At 44.3% G+C, this 8,779-nt stretch overlaps 1 long non-coding RNA gene across 1 annotated transcript; it reads left to right on the top strand.

Moving 5' to 3' along the window:
- The first annotated feature begins 627 nt into the window (after positions 1–627).
- LOC128795697 (uncharacterized) lies at positions 628–8,225 on the top strand. Its single transcript, XR_008433611.1, has 2 exons — positions 628–670; positions 7,502–8,225. It is a non-coding gene; the product is annotated as an uncharacterized LOC128795697 (long non-coding RNA).
- Positions 8,226–8,779: the final 554 nt, after the last annotated feature.

The following is an 8,779-nucleotide window of genomic DNA, read 5'->3' as shown; positions in this document are numbered from 1 at the left end:
GAATTTTGTGTGTCTCATACCAGTCCCTTTCCTCTGAATTTGAATGGATGTAAATGAATACAGGAATGGCCTTATTTATCATTTGCTTAAGCAGATTTGAGGTGTTTGGCTATTGTTTAATCCAATATATGGCATTTTTCTGGATTATTGGAGCAAGACGCAGAGCTTTTTGTCTTGCTGGTCTCACAGGCCTGGCAGCTGGCTGGTGGGCATTGTTGATAAATGAACACCGAGGAGAATGTGAAAACCTCAAGAAAAACACATTCTCATTTTGGCCCCTTGTCTCCCCCAGTCCAACTAAAAATCCTTATCGAAGCCTTTGAGACTGCCTTTGAATCCAGGTGGTAAAAAGTCCTTGTACTTTAATGCATAACCATAAATGTTGCCAAAGCTCAGAGGATGAACTCTGGCCTTATTTCAGAATCCAGCCATGGGATGTCTGCTGGATGCCGTTCTGGTGATTAATTGTAGGTTATTTGAGGTATAATGGGTCCTAATTTTAAAAGTTCATCAGCTATGGAGCTCTCTGAGGTGTTTTAATACATTCAGCACTATGAGCTCAGGGAGTTTTGAAGTAACCGTTGCCTAGGACAGAATATTGAAGTAAAACCTCATAATCATTTTGGAATTTGAGCTATGAGCTGTGTCACCTTGTATGTGCCTGTTCCAGGTGAGTCCTTCCTCATCCTCACCCTCCTGCCTGGCTTCCCCACCCTGAAGGAGCTACAAGGAACATGGAGAGAGATGATTTACAAGGGATGGAGTGTGAGGACAAGGGGGAATGCCTCCCCCCTGCCAGAGGGCAGGGATGGATGGGATATTGGGAATTAGGAATTGTTCCCTGCTCAGGGTGCCCAGAGCAGCTGTGGCTGCCCCTGGATCCCTGGCAGTGCCCAAGCCCAGGTTGGACATTGGGGCTTGGAGCAGCCTGGGACATGGAGGGTGTCCCTGCCCATGGGACAGGGGAAGGTGTCCCTGCCCATGGCACAGGACAAGATGAGCGCTAAGGTCCCTTCCAGCCCAAATCGTTCTGTGATTCTGTGATTCAGATGAAGGGGGATGATAAATTTTAATTACACTGTTGAGCTTAAATCTGCCAAAGCATTTTTGGTAAGCAAATGCCTCTGGCGGATGTTTTAAGCCATTTCCAGTGGAACCAAACATCTGTTTGCTGTTTTGTGGAACAGTGTCCCGAGAGCCAGGTTTTGCCTGGAGGAAAGGGTGTGTTTGCACACCTTGTGTGCTCTTCAGCAAGGAATTGTTCACAGTTGATCCTGGATGCTCAGGGAGGGAGCAGCGAGGGAGAGGAAAGCCCAGCCCGTGGTGGGGTCCTGAGCCAGCAGGTTCCTATAGCTCTGTCTAGACTGAAGCGGTTTGGAAAACTTCAGATTAGCTTTGGATAAGCCTCTGAACTTCTGGATGTTTCTCCCAGCCAGATCAGACCTCTAAAGAGTTTGAGGGTTGCCAATTGCTAATTTTCATGTGCACTACATTAAAAACTCTGGAGTGAAAATATTTCTTATTTTAAAAATAGAAAAAATAAAACAATAAGTTAGTAGGAAAAGCACACTGAAAAAAATGTAGAAAACAGATGAAAAGCAAAAGGGGAAAGAGAACTTCGTAAAAATACCGTAAATGCCAGGCCTTTCAAATATGATTTCTGGCATATTCCACTTTTAAAAGCACAATATTGCAGCATGCTCTCACATGCAGGGCCAAAAATACGAAAGAAGAAAGCCTTGTTTGATCTCGAGAGTTGAATGGATGTCATCTGACCCATCCCCGATCTGCTCCTAGAGCCGGGCCGTGTCAGCTGATTTTCCACTCCGGTGTCGCACCCCTCCCTGCTCCTCCCCACCCTGTTTTTGGGCAATAGTGCTGACACGCTTCCTCCCTGGGCTGCTGCAGCATCCTGGCACCCGAGCGCCTGCGGCTTGGGCACAGCACTTCAAAAGCAGCTTCTGGCACAGGCAGGAAGTGTTTTGAAGTGAGTTTGGAGGCTTCTGAAAGCGACCTGCTCCAAGCAAGCCCAAAGCTTACATTATCTCCTGTAAAGGACCCAGCTCCTTTCAGGAGCCTGCCAGGGCTGTATGGAATGACGTGTGGCTGCTGAGAAACCCTGACAAATGCAGTGGCTGCTGATGAAAATACAAAGCACCAACATGATATAGAGGGAAGGGCTCAGTGCTGTGTGTCTGCTCCTAATTGCCCAGAATGTGGAGTACACCCGCTATGTGTTTTGCAGTTGGCAAAATGAACTCGTCTGGTGATTGCTCAAAGCCAGTGGAGTTTGCTGGGAGCTACAGAAGACGAAAGGGAGGGAAACTTTAAAAACAACATCTGCTTAATATGAAGAAGTTGCAGCCACTACTAATGCATCTTCTGGAACTAATGTGTCATACAATTTCTCTCCACTTAGTGAAAGTTTGTTTAATTAGAAGGATATTGGGAGCTTGAAAAAAATACAGAGAGTAAAAAGCGGAAACGCATTGTGTTTCAATGCAGAAGCAGCACTTGCCAGAGTCCTTGAACATATAATCATGAAATAGAGTAGTAACTACTTTATTTTCCTCCCAGTGACTCTCCAGATGCCTCATTTGCAGTTAGAAGCTGATTAGTTTTCTGCTCAGTGACTCTTTTTTCACAGTAAATCAATTGAGAGGTGGCTGCTCATGACTCTGCAGTTCATGGAGTCATACATACCCTGCACTGGAAACCATCAGGGCAAGAGCTCAGGAACAAACTGAGCTGCCTTCCTCTTCCTCAGAGCCTGTTTGGCTGAAATACCCCCCGGGGATGTGTTCCAGGGCTCACCATCATTCCTGATGGTGGGAATGGTGACATGAGGACAGGCCACCCTCCACTCACCTCAACCTGTGAGCAGCAGCAGGAGAGCTTGACCCTGCAGGGCTGCTGCCTCAGAGGTTGGGTTGGTTTCTTTAAAATCCCTCAATGCACTTGTTAGTTTGGCTGCTGTAAATTAGCCTGGATAAATGATTTGGGAAAAGTTGCCATCTAAGTAAAATTGAATAAAAAGCAAAGTACTTTTCTCAGTCTTCTATTTTCACTCTGTGAGTGGTGAATGGGAGAGCCAAAGTAGCAGGTTAATAAGGTTCTCTAATGAAGTGCAGAGAGCAGCAGGTCAGCAAAGCTCCAGCTCTTCAGAGCAACAAAAAACTTTATGAAGGTGAGGGACCATGTGCCACCAGGTGCAGCCATGAGTTTATCTGGTTTAGAGCCTGTGTTATTTGTAAAGAGGGAGCAGCCAAGGGGAAAACAGCTCGTGGTTCTTCACCTGCCAAGGAAAAGCACAAAAGGAGAAAACTCAGCAGCCAGTTGTGAGTCCCTGCTCTAACAGGAGAGATGAGAGTGGAAAGCTCAGTGGATACCCAAGGCTGTCCTTTACCCCTTGATGTGCAGGTCTTGGCTGTATTTATTGCCGGTGTGGAGCTGCATGGATATAACCAAGTTACTGGGCTTATCTCTCTTTCCAGTTCAGAATTTCCCCCCACCCACCCTGTATGACCCCTCTGTATCTGTCAGATAAACTCAGCAGACATTAGTGTGTAGTGATGTCTCAGCTTGGGATATTCAGCTTTACCATGGTTTAAATAATTGATTACATTACTGGTCAAGTGATCACTTGGAATAAAAAAAGTGCTTGTGGGAAAATTCACACTTCCTTCCCTTTGTAGAAATACCACCAAAATGATCTAAAAAATTACCTGTGCCTACAGAGGCTATACTGATTTTTTTTGGCCAGGGAACTTCAGCACAGGAATGACTCCAAGTGTGTGTGCACAGTGGGATCTGCTGGTTGTTCCTGGGCTGAGTGACAGCTCTCATACACTTGTGCTTCCTTACACAGAGAACCAAACCCTCCCAGAGCACAGTGACCAAAATAACCCCTCCTGACTTCGCTTTACACTCTCAGGGCTTATTTGTGAACTTGCTTTCTCAATATTCATGAAAAATTGTCATTGTACCAGCACTAACAGGAGCAAACCACAGCAGGGAGTTTCTTTTGAGCCTCGAGCAGTTTCCTGCACCACATTTACCCTCTGCTGACCTTCTTGTCCACACCCGTAATTTGTGTCTGCCAGGAATCCTCTCCCAGTCTCTGCTGCATTAAATGCACCTTCCCAGCCTTGTGGCACATTTAAATAGCCTAGCTTTGCCTTCTCTCCTTTAAATAGCATTTTCCATTTGTTTCTTATAAAAATCTGTCATATCCTGCTGCTCCATTCATTGACTGAAGTGCCTTTAACACACACCAGACCTTCTGACACTTTGTTTTTCTATCTTTCTGCTTTAACATGGAGTGACCAAAACTGGCAGAAACGGCAGAAATCTGAGCAGAGATGTGGCCAGAGGAGATTTGTCATTTTTATTCTCTATATATAGACACCCCCCCTGAAATCCCTCCTCTTTTTTGAGGATAACTGAGGTGTGAATTTTTTGCCCTATTTCATTGTTTTATTAAACCATGGGCAATCCCTTCTATGGGATCTTGGACCAGGAATGAAAGAGATGCTGAGCAGTGCCAGGTTATCCCGTTCCAGCTGGGATTTCCAGCACCAGCTGGATCCTGTCCTGGTGTGCCCCAGGCAGGAGCAGCACACGCTGTGGCTGAGCCCTGCAGGGCTGCTCACATCAGGGGGAGACACAAACGACCCAGCCTGTGTTGTTTTGCCTTTAGTCACCAGTTTTGTACAGGGAACAACATTTATACAATTTAGTTGGTGTTTTCGTCTGACTTTTCAATGAGGCTTTAGGACAGATTAAATACCAACTTTGAACTTACTTAATAATCAAAGTCTTATTTTTCAGTTGACAGAGATGGGAAAAGTATAATTTTACTGAAAAAATCAGTTTTTATTCTAATGTCACAGGGCACTTTAGAAAATTTTGCTGTTATTCTTTTCAGTGCACTCTCTGTTCCTGCTGTGAAAACCACATTTTATTCTCTGCTGTATACATTAGAAAAATTTAATTGCTTCAGATACGGGTAAATTTAAATTCTCTCACTGATTTATATAATAGTATTTGGTCTATCAGTTCTTTAGAGTTGCTTTCATTTGGTTATTCAAAATGCCTAACTGATAGAACATGTTTTTCTTTATAAAGAACATAATTCTCAACGTAAAAATCCCCTTTCTGTGGACACACAGCAGTGTTCTTGTTTTTAATGCCCTTAAATATTTCTGCCAATAGAATACAGTGAAGAAACTGGAGTCAGATTTATTAATTGTTGTTTGATAGAGTCAGGTGAAGCTTTGTGGAAATGTTTTCTTCTAAACTTGTCCCTCATTTCAAGAAAGACCTCGAGGGGCTGGAGCATGTCCAGGCAAGGGAGCGGAGCTGGGAAGGGTCTGGCCTGTTTGCTTCATGCAGCAGGGAGGGAATTGGGACAGTAAATCCCTAAACTTTTCCTGAGAGGAGAGCTGGCTGTCCTGAGGGTGACACCAGAAGGTGAAGGAGCTGTGGGGTTCTACCCTCTGCACCCAACTTTGGTTACAGATCATCTTTTGCTCCCTGAGTGCCTGAGAAGAACAGCTTTGCTCCTGCATCTTTTGTTGTCCTGTGTTCCTTTCCAGTGGAAAAAAACCCACAAAAAACCCCAAATCAACACCCCATCCCCATCCATCTGCCATGGCATGGCCAGTGTTCTTTCAGAAGCTCAGCTTGATTTCTAAAGTGCCTTGCTAAACTTCCCCCCACCCCCCACCACTCTCAGAGGTCTAAAATGAATGTTCAAAGGACACGGCAATGGCTGGGAAAAGTTAGCTTATTTAGATAGTGGGAATGTCTTTCCTGTGCTAACAGCAGTGAAAAGCCACAGATAAGGCTGAAAGTCTCAATGTTAATTAGACAGGAATTTCCTTAATTTGTCAGTCTGTTTTAAAAGTTGTAAATTCAAGAAGCAACAGATGGCTGAGGAAAAATGAGAACAGATTAGGACCTACATCCTCTCTGTAATGCCAGGTATTATGGAAAATATTTCTGAACACAGAACTTAAGCACTTTGATTGTTTGAGCTGTCGGGCTGTTTATCTGCTGTTTGTGCTGAGAGGCACTGGAGCACACACACCAGCCCTAAATGGATGTGTAATCCCATAACCATTCCCTGCGCTGCAAAGCTCTTAAGCGTGTCCTTCAGTCCCACAGAGATCAGGGGCTTTGAACACATGTTCAAAGTTAAAGCACACGTTGAAGTGCTGGTTAAATTGGTGTGCATCCCTCACAGTGTGCATTTATTTCTGCTTAACCTCTGAGCTTTGTGTCCTAAGCCAGCCAGAGAGAAGGAATAAAATGTTTGTAAAGGTGATGTCAAATATTCAGTCTCTACTCTGAGATAAACAGGACCATCCCCTAAAATAATCTCTGCTCATTTGCTTGTGTTGCTTTAGTGATTCCTCAATTTATATAACTTTTCTCATCACTCCATGAATTATGCCTTTGCAGAAACTGAGGCCAATTCAGAAAGATAAAAAACAACTGTTGGGGTCAGTGAGGAAATCTGTGAAGTTTTGAGAACAGTTTCTGGGGCTTGCCAAATTTCCCACATTTGAAAAATATGGAGAAGGAATTTGAAGAAGTTCTTATCACTTCTGCAATCAGAGTCCCTAATGCTGGCAGGTTTTTTTTTAACAAGTTCTCATACGCTACCAAAGGCACCGCGACAGGGAAACACATGGTATGCTTTTCAGTTGGTGGGAAGAATGCCTTTTCTGGCACTCAAAAAGAAACGTGAATATGACGAGAACACATTACAGATTGCCAGCATCAGTGAGGAGCTGATGATAATGATCTTCACTGCTTGAAATAATAAAAATTAAGCATATAAAAAAGAGACAAAGCCCTGCATTTTATTGTATGAACAAAAGTTCTCTGAGATATTTGTGTGCCATGGTGAGAAGCTTTTGAAACAAAATTTTGAAAAAGCAAAAAACTACTGTGAGGAATACAGTAGTGGAGAAATATTTTGGGAAGTATTGTACAGTGCTTCACCCAGCAAGTGGCCCCAGCAGGTTTATCCTGGAGGAACCAGGGACTGCAGTGGGGTCCTGATGCATCACAGAATCTTGGGATGGCCTCGGTGGAAAGGGACCTTAAAGCTCCTCTGGTCTCCTCTGCAGGTTCTATCCATGGGTGCAATGTACACCTGTAAATATCACTGCAGGAGGCATCTTTACGTTGCAGTGGGACTTTCACTGAAGGGAGGAGAGAGGCAAAATCAGAACCTTTAAGTCTAAAACCCCAAATCAAACAACCCAGTTTGGTTGTAATGGTCTCATAAACCTTAATGATGGAAATATTATAAATGTATGGCTGTATATAAATGCTTGACTGGGTGGTTCCAGCAAGGTTTGTTGTGAGAGGCTGTTCTTTACAGGGACTGAGCCTCCAGCCAGGGAACACAGGGAGAACATCCAGGCTCCTGTGGGATCAAGCAGGGGCTCATATTTTTGTCTTTTCCGCCTGCTCCACCACACCCCAGCCTGAGGTGGGACTGGAAAGGAAACTTCTGGAATACACGAGGAAGACCATTCTTGTGGGATTGCCATCTCAGCCAAAACCGGGAAGCTTTGGAAAACTTGCCAAGGAGGGAAAAAAAAAATCAGACTGCTCGTGAGAGTTTGCCAGCCTGGTTTCCAGGCCAAGGGGATTTGGAGCAGCATCTGGATGTTTCAGAGGTTATCCAAACCAGACCAGAAGACTCTCACTCCCTCTTCACGTAGGAGTTCGGCCTTCTGAGCTGGGCTGTCAGTGAGGATGTTCCTGGACTGGAATGCTCAGCAGCAGCTCCAACCCTCCAAGAGCAGTGACTTGTTTCCCATGACCAGAGGAGCTGCTGTACTGCTGTCCAGCTGACCACAAACTGCAAGCTAAAAAGGCTTCTCCCTGAAAACAGAGGAAAACAATGCACCAAAAAGCCATTCTTGGCATTTTTCTAAAAATGCCTTTACCTCTCATCCTTTCCAAAGGCCATTTAAAGCCAAGCAGCTCCTGTCCTTTCTTCTCCAGCTCTCAGTGGGATGTAAATTAGCATCCAGCCTAGGTGGAGGTGTGGCAGCAGAAGATGTGATCCTGTGTGGTTACAAGACATTGTACAAATCCATGAGTTCAAATCCAGGAGGAATTTTTAAAGTCTTGCTGTAGTGTCAAAGCAGATGGAACATACCTATTTAATAAATGTAAATACACCTATTTATCCCTCCTTTTACCATCTGGGTGGGATCATTCTTTGGTAGTTCCAACACAGGCTAATTACGTTCAGTTTTTTGCATGTTTTGGGTCTGCTGCCAGTCATTATAAAGAGACACTGAGTGGTTGGTTCATTGCCTTCATCTCCTGCTGCACACTTGAGTAAAACAGTTGTAGTGCTGCCAGCTGGAGTTAGAGAAAACCTATTGAAATTTAATAGGATTATAAAATAGTCTACTTTTATCCATGTTTACTAATATATATATATTTTTTCCCTCTTTAACAACAGTCCAGGAGAACTATGTTGTTTTTGGAAAGAAAATATGGAGTGTATGGACAGAGAGCCCAGCAGAGAACTCCTGTGTGCTAACAGGATCTCATGGGCTGGTACTGAGGGGGCACTGGGTAAATTAATAATGCCAATCTGTCCCAGGGGCGTCTTGGGCTATTGTCATGACTAAATTAAGAAGGAGCAAAATGCACTTGTGAGAGGAGGCTCAGTTCTCCACACACAGACCTGATTTGTCCCTTTTAAACTCACCAAATGTGTTGCTAAGGCTGAGCCACAGGG

Source organism: Vidua chalybeata, chromosome 15 (assembly GCF_026979565.1).
Source record: "Vidua chalybeata isolate OUT-0048 chromosome 15, bVidCha1 merged haplotype, whole genome shotgun sequence".
NCBI classification, from domain to species: Eukaryota; Metazoa; Chordata; class Aves; order Passeriformes; family Viduidae; genus Vidua; species Vidua chalybeata.
This window is presented reverse-complemented; position numbering and strand designations above follow the sequence as displayed.